The 13975-nt window shown below is 49.0% G+C and overlaps 1 non-coding gene across 1 annotated transcript; it reads left to right on the forward strand.

Moving 5' to 3' along the window:
* The first annotated feature begins 8259 nt into the window (after positions 1-8259).
* trnak-uuu (transfer RNA lysine (anticodon UUU)) lies at positions 8260-8332 on the forward strand. The gene has a single exon. It is a non-coding gene; the product is annotated as a tRNA-Lys (tRNA).
* Positions 8333-13975: the final 5643 nt, after the last annotated feature.

Consider the following 13975-nt stretch of genomic DNA (forward strand, 5'->3'; position numbering starts at 1 on the left):
CCTTGCAAGTTCCTTCAGCTCAAGCCAGGGGATCCCCGGCCACACCCAGGACAGCGGTGAGACGCAATCTCTCCGACGGGTCCTGGGCCGACCCCGGGCTCTCGTCCCAGTCGGCCGTGCCTGGTATAGCCCCAAAGGGGAGATGCCCAGGGGACACCCTTAGCGGACTCCCGAACCACATCAACTGGCTCCTCTCAACGTGGACGAGTAGCGGCTTCTACTCCGAGTTCCTCCCGGATGGCCGAGCTCCTCGGCCCGTCACGGGGAGTGAGTCCCACCACCCTGCGGAGAAAACTCATTTCAGCCTCTTGTACCCGTGATCTTATTCTTTTCGCCCATTACCCAGAGTTCATGAGCATAGGTGAGGGTAGGGACGTCGGCCAGCTGACCGGCAAATAGAGAGCTTTGCCTTACCGCTCAGCTTCCCCGTTCACCACTACAGCCCGGCGGAATCTTGCTCCGCGGCAGAATTTGTGTCGGCGGTTTCGCTCACCTCCGACACGGAGCCCTGCCTGTCCACAGACGAGACACACTCCTCTGCGTCGTCCAGCACGGCGTCCGTCCTGCTCGGGAAAGCGACACTCTCCACGGGGCGACTTTCGTCAGCTTCTGCGTTCGACGGCGGTTCGCTGCCTTTTCCTGCCGCTCCTACCGTGGGCACAGGGAGACCCCACTCGACCTGCTCACCCTTCTTCAGCGGCACCTCGCAGCTCTTCCCCACCATCCTCGCCACAGCGTGCGCTTCCCCGGCGTTCCCCTGGACACCCGTGCTCCGCCACAGCTCCTCCGCATCGACCTCCACCATCGCAGGCGCTTCATTCGCCGGACGCCGCTCTTCCGTCCCGTGGCTCTCAGCGTTGCGCTGTTTTCCCTTTCCTCGTGCTTGGTGTTCAGCTGCTCCCTTATCCAGCCTCTCATCGTCCTGCCCCATCCCACCCCTGACACCAATGTGGCACGCGGTCATAACAACCAGGAGCTGAACACGCTCAAAACGGTGGAGATGATTGTGGACTTTAGGAGAAACACCTCAGCATTATCCCCACTCACCATCATAAACAGCACTGTGGCAACAGTGTAGTCATTCACGTTCCTGGGCACTACCATCTCAGCCCCCGCCTCGCAGTCCCATTTTTATTCACATATTCGATCTTCTCATCTGTGTCTTCTCACTGTCATTCTGTCTGTGCCGTGGAAGTTTCTGTCACCAAGACAAATTCCTTGTATGTCTGAACATACTTGGCAATAAAGCTCGTTCTGATTCTGATTGTGATTCTGATTTAACACTTTTGTAAGTCTCTGAGTTTATTCACAACAGTTTATTCTTCTCTTGAGTTCCTTTTTGTCCCGTTTGGTGCGTGATTTTAATGTGTGACATCGATCGCATATACTGAAAGTCATGACTGCTTTTCGTTGGACTCTCGTGAGCATTTCACAAGAGAGAGGCAAAAGTGCGCTCCGCTTTGTGCAGCCAAAGCCCAAGCATACGCCGAATGCTTGAGGGCTCTTTGCGTGATCCTTTCGTGGGCAGCAGCTGCAAGTAGGGCACACACGGTGCTCACTTATAGCCATACCACCCTGAATACGCCTGATCTTGGAAACTAAGCCGGGTCGGGTCCGGTAAGCACTTGGATGGGAGAGTGCCTGGGAATGCCAGGTGTTATAAGCATTTTTTTTTTTATTATCATTTTTTAAATTATAACTTTATCATTAACTGCTTTCATTATTTACTTTAATTTCATTTTCCCCTCTGCTTTGTTTCGCACGCGAGGAACCGCTCTCCGCCACCCCTCACTTTTTCAGGCTCCAAGTTGGGGCAAAAGCCTGGAAGCGCGATTATTTTCTGGAAACAGTCACTCTTCAATGTTTCATTTCTGTAGCAGGATTTCACTGGATTTTAATTCTCCCCCGTGATCCAAATAGGTGATTGCACCGCGAATGGCCGCCTCGGTGTTGAGCTTCACAGCTGTTTTACTGTTTTTCTTAGTTTGTCCTGTCTTTAGTCATACTCCTACAATCAGTTTTACCAGGGAAGAACTGCTGAACGTTCGGCAGTACACACCACCCAATATTTTACCAGTTTTTGATTTTTGATTATTCTGACGTTTTGCTGGACTTTGTAGTTGGAGGTGCAGTGGTGCTGCTCAAGTGCTCCAAGCCACGCAAGTGTGGATAGCGAGCCGGCGCGCTAGTCAAGCTGCGAAAGCGCGGCTTCAGGACTGCGCTTCCTAGTATCCATCTGGCGAATCTCCCCTCCCTACCCAGCAAAATGGATGAACTCCTTCTCCTGTCCCAAAAAAATAAGGACGTCTTAAACTCTGCTGCTCTGTGTCTCACGGAAACTTGGCTGAATGAAGCCATTCCGGACAGCGCGCTACATCTGCCGGGCTTCCAGCTGTTCAGAGCGGATCGCGACGCAGAATCAGTGGGGAAATCACGTGGCGGTGGGACATGCATCTACATCAACGAAAGGTGGTGTACAGACGCAACAGCGTCGAAGAAGACGTGCTGTCCCGACCTAGGAGCGCTCTTCATTGTAACTGTAAGCCTTTCTACTCGCCGCGGGAGTTTTCCTCGTTCATTCTCGTAAGTGTTTACATTCCACCGCAAGCGTGTGTGAACGCAGCGCTGCAACAGCTGGGCGATCGGATCACAGACACAGAGCAACAACACCCAGACTCTGTTATAATCATTCTCGGGAACTTTAATAAAGCAAATCTCTCCCGTGAACCGCCAAAATACAGGCAGCACGTTACATGTCTCACCAGAGCAATAATACACTGGACCACTGTTACACCACAATAAAGGATGCATATCACTCTGTCCGACGGGCAGCTTTGGGGCTCTCTGATCACTGTCTGGTTCATCTTATACCCACCTACAGGCAGAAACTGAAATCAGCTAAACCTGTCATAAGGACTGTTAAAAGATGTACTGAGGAAGGAGAGCAGGACTTACAAGCCTGCTTCGAGTGCACTGGTTGGAGTGTTTTTGATGCTGCTGCTACCAATCTAGATGAGCTCACAGACTCTGTAACATCATATATCAGTTTCTGTGAGGATATGTGCATCCCTACCAGGGCTCATTTAACATACAACAATGACAAACCGTGGTTCACTGCAAAACTCAGACAGCTTCGTCAGGCCAAAGAAGACGCCTACAGGAATGGGGACAGAGTCTTGCATAAACAGGCCAAAAACACACTGGCAAAGGAGATCAGAGTGGCTAAGAGAAACTGCTCTGAAAAGCTGAAGAAACAGTTTTCAGCCAACGACCCAGCATCAGTGTGGAAAGGCGTGAAAGACATCACCAACTACAAGACACCATCCCCCAGCACTGCGTCGAATCAGCAGCTGGCCGACGATTTGAATGAGTTTTATTGCGGGTTTGAAGAACCCTGTCTCACACCCATTCTGACCCTCTCTCCACGCATCGATTAACACCGCCAGTAACCCCCCACCTTCCCCCCTCCTGCACCTTTGATCTGTGAAGAGGAGGTGTGTCGGGTCTTCCGCAAACAGAAGACAAGGAAAGCACCGGGCCCAGACGGTGTTTCACCAGCCTGTCTAAAAAGCTGGCCCCTATCTTCACAAAGATCTTCAACAGATCACTGGACTCGCCCAGAGTCAGTAAAAGGGCTAGTAAAATCATCCTAGACCCCTCACTTCCAGGCCACTTCCTCCTCGAACCTTTGCCATCCGGCCGGCGCTACAGAGCACTGAGCACCAGGACAGCCAGGCACAAGAAAAGTTTCTTTCCTCAGGCCGTCTACCTCATGAACAGCTAAATCCCCCCTAGAGAGTAAACCAGTGCAATACACAACGCTATTTATATTTATATCTATTTATCACATCATATGTCTTATTCACATTCCCTTGCATTTGTATAGAACATACCTGTACATATATATATATATATATATATATATATATATATATAAAATGTCTAGTGACTATTTTTTTTTCGATATTGTGTACTTATATTTTTTCTATATTTTTTTTATCCTTTATTCACATATTCTATCTTCTCATCTGTGTCTTCTCACTGTCATTCTGTCTGTGCTGTGGAAGTTTCTGTCACCAAGACAAATTCCTTGCATGTGTGAACATACTTGCCAATAAAGCTCGTTCTGATTCTGATTCTGATAACACTGAGAAATCATGATAATTTTACCTCGTTTGACGTTCTAGAGCTAGATTTCAAGTCAAAACCCAACATACCTTTGTTCCTTTTTCTACCGTCCACCTAGACCGTACTCCTCCTTTCTCGAGGAATTCAGTAAGTTTATCACCGATTTAGTCATTACTCATGACAAAATTTTCTTGATGGGTGATTTCAATGTTCATATAGGCACGTCATCGGATACTCTCGCTAACAGTTTTAAGTCTCTCTTAAACTCCGTCGGCTTTACTCAAGTTGTTAACGGTACTACTCGTTCCCGTAACCATACGCTCGATCCCGTCATAACCTACGGCACACATGTTCATCGTGTTAATGTTATTCCTTGAAACGAGACTATTTCTGATCATTTCCTATTAACTTTTGATCTATGCGTGCCGGTGCCGTCCGACCACAGTAAGACTGAAATCGTGCGGCATGCTGACGAAAACATTACTGCAAGAATTGTTGATTACATTAGAAGCTCATATTCTGGAACGAGCAAAGATATTCGCCCAAGGCTCTGCAGCCCCACCAAAAGCTAAACTTATTCGAACTGTAAGGAACTCACCGTGGTTCAACGAATCAACTCATGCAATAACGTTAGAATGTCGTAAATTACAGCGTAGATGGCGCTCAACTAAGCTAAACGTTTGTTACGTAGCCTGGTCCGTTTGTCTTAAAAAAATAAATTAAGAAGTAAAAAAGAAAAAGAAAAAAGGCATTTTTTCACGCCAGATCCGAATACTACGCAAAGTTAATTGATGAAAATCGGAAGAACTCTCGGTTCCTGTTTAATGCCATCGCTTACTCAACTGATAAACGCAAAGATAATAAACAGTGCAATTCTGCAACCATTACTAATGATGAATTTATGTTGTTTTTCAATAAGAAATTAGAGAATATCCACGAATCTATAGTGCCCTCTAGTTTGCTCTTAGCCAGCATAAGCTCTTCTGGGTATAACATTAGTTGTCCGCACCGTCTCGGTAGCTTCGACGTAATAACCGTTGAGGAAACTACCGTGCCAGTTCGCTCTGTGAAAGGTACTACCTGTCCTTTAGACCCAGTCCCCACTAGAATGTGAGGACCATGTACGAAGCTGGAAAGGCGGCACAGGTGGCCGCAGAAATGAGGGCCTACAGACTTGCCATCTTGGGAATCAGCGAGTCACGGTGGACTGGCTCAGGCCAGAAGAGGCTATCATCGGGAGAAATGCTGCTGTTTTCAGGACACGGGGAAGACAACGCCCCCCACACCCAAGGTGTGGCTCTGATGTTAAACAAGACAGCCCAGAGAGCTCTCACCGGATGGGAGGCCCATGGACCACGCATCATCATAGCAACCTTTCGAGGCCGGCCAAAAAACACATGGCGACGCCACCTGGATGCAGAAGCCAAGAGGATGGGCCACACCTGGGGAAAACTGGAAAAACTGGCCCAGGACAGAGATGCCTGGAGAGCCCCTGTTGACGGCCTATGCCCCAAGAGGGGTAGTAGGCATAAGTAAGAAAGTAAGTGCCGGACTCCAGTGCCGCAGACCATGGCATCCTACTGAGTAGACTTGAAAACCCGGTTGGCCTAAGAGGCCCCCTTCTGAAGCGGTTTGACTCGTATTTAGCCAACCGTGAGCAATTTTGTACTAAAATCTGTTGACTGCACCCCCTTCATCTCAACTATGGTTCAAGTATGGTGTGCCGCAGGGCTCTGTGTTGGGGCCATTACTGTTCTCACTCTATATGTTACCACTGGGTGACATTATTCGCAAGCACAATATGAATTTCCGTTCGTATGCCGCTGGCACACAGCTATATGTATCGTTTGAACCTGATGATCCATCACGTGTGGTGTCTTCAGCTAATTGTTTTACCAGTATAAAATTACGGATGTGTTAAAGAAAAAAAAAAAAAAATCTACATCTCTGAATGCCCTTTTCCATCCCCTTCCTTCTCCCTGATCCGTGACTGAACAAAACCCCTTCACAGACGGGCACCGCGTCCGTGGTCACCTGCCTCGTCTGTTGCGGTCGTGCCGAAACCCGGGAGCCGGTGAGACGGACAGAGACCAGCTGGAGCGCATTCTCCAATGGATGCAGCTGCAGCAGCAGGAGTCGCTGGACGCGATCGTAGCGGTCCGGCTCGCAGAGCGCCGGGCCCTGGTGGAAGCCCTGGCCACCCTTGTGGACCGCCCGATCCATATCCTTATCCATAACCCTAACCCTAACCCTATCCGAATCACTTTCCTAGAACAAACGGTCACTTTGCGGCTATCCCTGTCCCTGTCACTGTTTTCAACCCAACCTCAAACCTGAAACCTGTCCCTATCCTTATGCCTATCCCTAACCCTCACCCTAACTATAAACCTAACCCTACACCTATCCCTATCCCTTTCCTCAACCCTCTCTCTGACCCTAAGCCCCCCATCCTTATTCCTATTCCCATTCCTATCCTTATCGCCATATCAGAGTCTAGTTCCGTGGTGGAAGTCGCTGAGGTAGTTGGAAAGCTCCACAGTGGCAAAGCAGCGGGGTGGGGCGGACGAGATTTTCCCGGAACTGCTTAGGGCCCTGGATGTTGTGGGGCCTGTCATGGCTGACACGCCCGTGCAATGTTGCACGGACCTCGGGGACGGTGCCTTTGGATTGGCAAGCTGGGCTGGCGGTCGCCGTCTCTCAGAAAGGGCACGGGAGAGCGTGTTCCGGCTATCGGAGCAGCTTTTTACCCTCTCGCCGATAATTGAGGGGGCACGGGAGTTCGCTAATCCAGTCTACACGTGTTGCGTGCACTTGGAGGAGGCCTACGGCCGCGTTCGCCGAGAAATTCCGCGCGAGGCAGTTCGGGAGTACGGGGTGCCGGGGCCACTGCTGAGGGTCAATCGGCCTTCGCAACACACCGAGCGAGAGCCGCGTCCGCACACTCGGCATCAAGTCAAGCCCGTTCAGCGTGGCTGTTGGACTCCGCCGAGCTTGCGCCTTGCCCCCCGCACCCGCTTGTGGTCTTCATGGGCAGCACATCAAGGCGCGGCCGAGGTCAGGAGGAGGGCATTCTGCGTGAGGGCCGGAAGGTGCTCTGGTACCAAGTACACTTATGAGCATCCTTGCGTTCGAACATGGTGTTTGTTATGGACAAGCCACGACTAGCACAGAAGTCCAATAACATTTCACCATTCGGGTTCAGATTGGGCAAGCCGTTCTTCCCAATCACCCTCCCCCGCCAGATTTTCCAGTCCTTGCCAACGTGAGCGTTGAAGTCCCCCGGTAGGACTATGGAGTGTGTAGGTGGGGTCCTGTCCAGAACCCCACCCACCTTCTCCAAGAAGGCCGAATACTCTGAGCTGCTGTTTGGTGCATTAGTGAGCACACAACAGTCAAAGTCTTCCTCTCTGCGACCCTAAGTCGCATTGAGGCGACCCTCTCGCCCACCGGGGCAAACTCCAACTGTATGGCAGCCAGCCGGGGGCTTGTGAGTGTCCCCACGCCCGCCCGGCGCCTCTCGCCTCATGCAACTCCTGAGTAGGAGAGGAACCACCCCTTATCGAGGAGTTTGGTTCCAGAGCCAACACTGTGAGTGGAGGTGAGCCCAACTATATCCAGTTGGTATTTCTCAACCTCCCGCACCAGTTCCGGCTCCTTCCCCCCAAGCGAGGTGACATTCCACGTACCAAGAGCCAGTTTCCGTCGCGAGGGGCTACGACGCCATGCGCCACCCCGCTCCCTCCTGCTCCCTCCTGCCGCCTCCCGCTGCCAGGTATACATTGCACCGGACCCCCATGCCGGACCTTGCAGGTGGTCCCCCCACGATGCCTTTTTGGGCTGAGCCCGGCCGGGGTACGTGGGCTGCCCGGCCACCAGGCGCTCGCCTAGGAACACTACCCCCAGGCCTGGCTCCAGGTGTAGGTCCCGGTGACGCTATTCCGGGCAGGGTAAACGATCTCGTGTTTACCTTTTCCATGGAGGTTTTTGGATCGTGTTAGTCTGGATCTTCACTCCAGACCTGTTCGCCTTGGGAAACCCTACGAGGAGCATAGTGTTCCTGACGATGTAGGTCTGGAGTTCCCTAGATCACACGAGCCCTTCCACCACGCCAAGCGCCCACTTATACTAAGGGCCTGGGTAGCTCAGTTGGTAGAGCATCAGACTTTTAATCTGAGAGTCCAGGGTTCAAGTCCCTGTCCAGGCGTAATGTTCAGTGTTCATCTGAGACTCTGTAAAGTCGGAAGTATGTATGCAGTAGTGTCACCTTTGAGTAATAATGTAAGTTCTGATGTGTAAGGAGCAGCTGTACACTCTCTAACTCAACAGCAGTGAGGAGTTTTGTTATTTTTTTAAATTAGAATTTTATTGTTGATTAACTTATTTATTTTATTTTCCCCTCTGTTTTGTTTCGCACCCGAGGAACCGCTCTCTCTTACCCCTCACTTTTTCAGGCTCCAGTGAGGGCTGCCACCTGGAAGCGCAATTATTCTCTGGGAACAGTCACTCTTCAATGTTTCATTTCTGTAGCAGGATTGCACTGGATTTTAATTCTCCCCCGTGTTTAACACTTTTGTGACTCCAGGTGTTTATTCAGAACAGTTTATTCTTCTCTTGAGTCTCTTTTTGTCCCGTTTGGTGCGTGATTTTAATGTGTGACATCGATCGCGTATACTGAAAGTCATGACTGCTTTTCGTTGGACTCTCGTGAGCATTTCACAAGAGAGAGGCAAAAGTGCGCTCCGCTTTGTGCGGCCAAAGCCCAAGCAGGCGTCGCATGCTCGAGCGTTCTTTGCGTGAGCCTTTCACGGGTAGCAGCAACAAGTAAGGCATCGGTGGCACACCTACTCGTTTGCAGCTCTACCGCCCTGACTACGTCCCGTCTCGAAAGCTAAATAAGGTGGGGCCTGTTATGTACTTGGGTGGGAGACCGCCTGGGAATACCAGGTGTTGTGAACTTTTTTTTTTTTTTAAAATATAATTTTACTATTGATTTACTATGTGGTGGCGCAGTGGGTTAGGCCGGGACCTGCTCTGCGGTGGGTCTGGGGTTCAAGTCCCGCTTGGAGTGCCTGGTGACAGAATGACGTCCTGTCCTGGGTGCGTCCCCTTCCCCTCTGGCCTTGCTCCCTGTGTTATCGGGTAGGCTCTGGTTCCCTGCAACCCCGTATGGGGCAAGGGGTTTTGAAACTGTGAAATGTTTTTTTTTTTTTTTAAAAGAAGAAAAAAAAAAAAAAACAACTTACAACACCCGGTATTCCCAGGCGGTCTTCCATCCAAGTACTAACCAGGCCTGATCTTGCTTAGCTTCCGAGAACAGACAACTTATTAACTGTCTATTTCTGGAATTTTCCACTTAGCGTTTTTTGGACCACAGTTAACCGCAGGTAACTGGAAACCGCTGTGTTGTTTCTTTGTGGTCAACGAACACAGAGCAGAGCGTCCAGAGCCAGGCAAAGCGTCCAGAGCCAGGCAGAGCGTGGAGTCACACACCAGTTGCTGAGACGGCGTCTTTGGAAAGAATGGAATCCCTGTTCAACGCAAGTTCTATTCTGAATGTATTGTCTGACGGCACACCTGTGTGTTATGTAACATGTTTTGTTTGGTTGCACCTGCTGACATTTTAGAAACAGTTCATTTGCTTGAAATGCGTAACAAATAATGACTTGGTGCGGAAAGTCCGCGATTTAGAAGAGCGCATTAAGAATTTGATTTCTATACGAGAAACGGAGAGTTGGTTGGACTCGGTGTGTCCCGATGCCTCCGTAGTGTCGAACTCGGCGTCGACCCTTACAGGCCCCAGTACAGCTAATGAGAAGCCGGGTACCCCGGAGCGCTCTCACGGCGACTGGGTCACGGTTCAGAGTAAGAAGTCGAATAAAGCGAAGCCGAAGCTACGGGTTCCTGGTTTGGGTTCTCCCGTCCAAACCCAAAATAGATTTTCGGCTCTAAGCAGTTCACCTAATAATAATAATAATAATAATAATAATAATAATGTGCTCATTTTGGGATATTCGGCTGTCGGAAATGTTAAGGTCCGGGGGCCTGGGAATCGAAATGTAAATGTAAAGGTAAAGTGTTTCTCACGCACACGTGTGTCCGACGTGAAGGCTCGTGTCAGTTCTCTGGCCGATAATGCCGTGTCGACTATGATGGTGCATGTTGGTGGTAATGATATTCGTCATCAGCAGTCTGAGGTGTTAAAGAGCCGATTTATTTCTATGTGTAACAAGGCCAGAAGGAAATGTCGTAATCTAATAGTGTCTGGTCCTTTACCTAGACTCTTCATGGGGGACATGGTGTACAGTAGATTGGTGTCTCTTAACAGGTGGTTAGAGACGTGGTGCCGCTCCGATCGTATATCATTTGTTAATAACTAGGATGGTTTCTGGGAATGGCCCAGGTTTTTCACGCGTGATGGTGTACACCTCAGCTGGAGGGGTTCATTTATTCTGTCCCAGAACTTGGCCTGCAAGTTGGGAAAGAACAATCAGAAGCCCTTTCTAAACTCTGTAGCAATTAAAGACAGTAACTGTCAAGTTAATCTTCCAAAACTTCAACGTGGTTCTATGATTGAGTGCTAATAATGCTGGCTCGTGAACCAGGTCCCTCTGTGAGACTTCTGCGTCAACAATGCGGACGGCCCACTTCTTTAAGAGACCCTTACGCAACATTCTGCACGCAGAAGAAACGAGTTTATCTGTTCTTCCAGATGTTGCACTGCAAGATTCACAGCCTTCTGATAATCAGAGAGAACAAGAAAAATGTAGTTTTGCAGCCTTGTATGGCAAAGGCATTTGGACAGAAGGGTCTAATTCCTAAATCTTAAAGGAGAACAACATGACCACTCCAGTGGTATGTTGACCGAAATCCATAACACAATGGCTGGGGTCAGAAAAAAAGACTCCAGAGACTGGCAATGGAGCAATGAAAGACACCTACCTGCATGGCGGTTCCGAAGGCATGACCAAAGTCAATTCCGATCATTCCTCCTGTCTCCATGTTGATCAAGAAGTTGGACAAATGGCGGTCTCCGATGCCTAAGAGCCAGTGACTAACACACGAGGGCATGTGACGCCGTGAAGTGGGACCTCAAGAAAAGGAAGGCCTCTGGTGATGTGCTCATCTTGACGAAAGTTCTCCTGAACAATGGAGACACTCAAATCAATGGTCAGAGGCTTGCGGATCATTCCGGTAAAGCCCGACTTCTCTTGTGTCTAGAGCTGTGACAGTCTGCCTTGGGTTGGTAAACAGAGTTGGGTTTGGCAAATTGGTGGAAGACCAGAAAAAAGAAAAAATGTTTCTGTGAGTGGTTCTGTTTGGCCAGTAAGGAATGTGAAGTACAGTGACAGTGGGAACCATCAACTGAATCATATGTAAAACCACGGTTCTGCATTTCTTCTGATCAACATCACCTCATCATCCTTTGTATTTAGAATGACTTAAAATTCTTACCCTCATCCCCTAAACCAATCGTTATCTGTGCTGGTCCAGTGAATGTACTTAACTGATGTGAAGCTCTTAAAAAGAGAAAAAAAAAGTACGTACCCACACTGTATTTCTGCAACTTAGTTTCTGTTGTTACTGGGATAATGTTGAATGCTCGCCTTAGAAGATCCTCTGGTACAAGATTCTCTGTTTTCCTGAAATTGGCTACAGTCTCATCTCGTTTGGCTTTCCTTTGAGATATAAGATCATTCAATGAGAATCAAAACCATAGTAAAATGAAGAGAAACGCCAAAGATCCTGCCAAGGATACACAGCTATACTAATACATTTTACAATACTGGCACAAGTTTAATGAAGTCATTTAAAATTCTGAATGAGACTTTTTAAAAATATTATTTAAGTCTTTTTTTGTTCATCTTTATCAAGAGTGCTAAAAATTGGAAGTTATATGTCACGTTTAAGTTCAGGCTCACAAACAGAAAAATTAACAGAAAAATAGTTCTAAAGTGAGGCAGATGACTGAAGGGCTTTGCTGTAGCCATACGTATACTCTACATATATATATATATATATATATATAAAGCAATACTAATGCAACAGTATTTGCTTATAAGGTTCCAGATAGCACAGCGACCCTACAGTCTTCCCAGCCACATTGTCCAGCGAGGTCTCAAAGGCGTCCGCAGTAATGCGGTCATTGTACCAGTCTGTTGTGGTGAAGAAGGAGCTGAGTCGTAAGGCGAAGCTCTCAATTTGCCGGTCGATCTACGTTCCTACCCTCACCTATGGTCATGAACTTTGGATGATGACCGAAAGAATGAGATCGCGCATACAAGTGGCAGAAATGAGTTTCCTCCGCGGAGTGGCTGGGCGCACCCTTAGGGATAGGATGAGGAGCTCTGTCACCCGGGAGGAGCTCGGAGTAGAGCCGCTGCTCCTCCGCATCGAGATGAGCCAGTTGAGGTGGCTCGGGCACCTGTTCCGGATGCCTCCTGGGGAGGTGTTCCGGGCATGTCCCACTGGGAGGAGGCCTCGGTCAAGAGGCAGCAGCACTCACCGCGATGCTACCAAGTGTCTCCGTGGGCTTTACAAGGCAAACAGTTAAGGCAGTCAAGATGACATTAACCACTTTTTTTAGTGTGTTTCCCTTCCTGGTGGACACAGGGGTGACGAGATCCACTCTTAGAAGACAGGAGATGCCGTGGTTCCTGCAAATGGAAACCGGATCTGCCTCATGGGAGCATCAGGAATAACACAAAGCCTCAAAAAAACAGACCCACTGCGCGTGGGAGTGACAGAAGACATTGCTGTGACTAACCGTTCGGTTCTCCTTAGTAACCGCTGTCCGGTGAAGCTGCTGGGCCGCGACCTGCTTGCGAAGCTCGGGGCAACTGTCACCGTGACCGAAGAAGGTGGCAACATCGCATCTCCAGTATTGGGACTGTTGTCTCTGCAGGTGTTATCGCAGTACACCGCTTGGCTGCTGGATGATGACGCGCTGCGGTGAGGTAAGGGTGCCTCCCAACTTGACACAGCCCACACGGTTGCACTGCACAGCACGCTTCTTTGCCAAAGAAACCGTAGAGTATCGACAAGAGTCGCATGAGTTTCCGGCAAACAAACTTGAGGAAGAGAGAATCATTATGTCGGATTTGTTCCTGACAAAGTGCCCCGCTGCAGCCTCTTTCGTTCTGATCCCGGCCCAAAGTAGGTGGTACAAATGGGATTGAGTTCCGCATATATCACTGGGGAAGACAGGAAACTCAGAATGGAAAGATTTGGGCATTTAAGGTTGAAGGCATCGACTCACCTGTAAACACCATAGCAGTGTGGTACCGGAATAATCTCCTGTTACAAGATGACAACGAGGGGGACCATATGCAACCATGTCGTGTGAACGTTTGGTGTGAGAAATTGTTCGTTCAAGTGTGGTGTGAAAATATGTTCAAGTAGTCAATATTTTCAAGTGCTTAATATGTTCTAAAGTGATGTAAGAGTTAAGACGTTCAGAAAATATATGCTGTCCGTTTAACGCAGTGGAGAAACGTTGATAGGGAAAACAAAACACAAAGAAATTTGAACCTTTAGTTGCGTCCCGGCAGACTTCTAAAACAGGGACAAACTGTTTGGAGGGACGTAGAAGACCGGCAAATAGAAAGCTTTGCCTTACGGCTCACCTCCCCCGTTCACCACCACAGTCCAGTACAGCAACCGCTCCCACCTCACTTGTGAATAAGATCCCAAGATGCTTAAACTCCTCCACCTGGAGCAAATTTTCTCCCCTCACCTGAATGAGGGGGGCAACACAACCTTTTTCCATGAGAGAAGCATGGATTCAAACTGAAAGGTGCTGATCCTCATACCAATCACATCCATATCAACTCCATAACCTTTTTCACTT

Source organism: Scleropages formosus, chromosome 5 (genome assembly GCF_900964775.1).
Source record: "Scleropages formosus chromosome 5, fSclFor1.1, whole genome shotgun sequence".
NCBI classification, from domain to species: Eukaryota; Metazoa; Chordata; class Actinopteri; order Osteoglossiformes; family Osteoglossidae; genus Scleropages; species Scleropages formosus.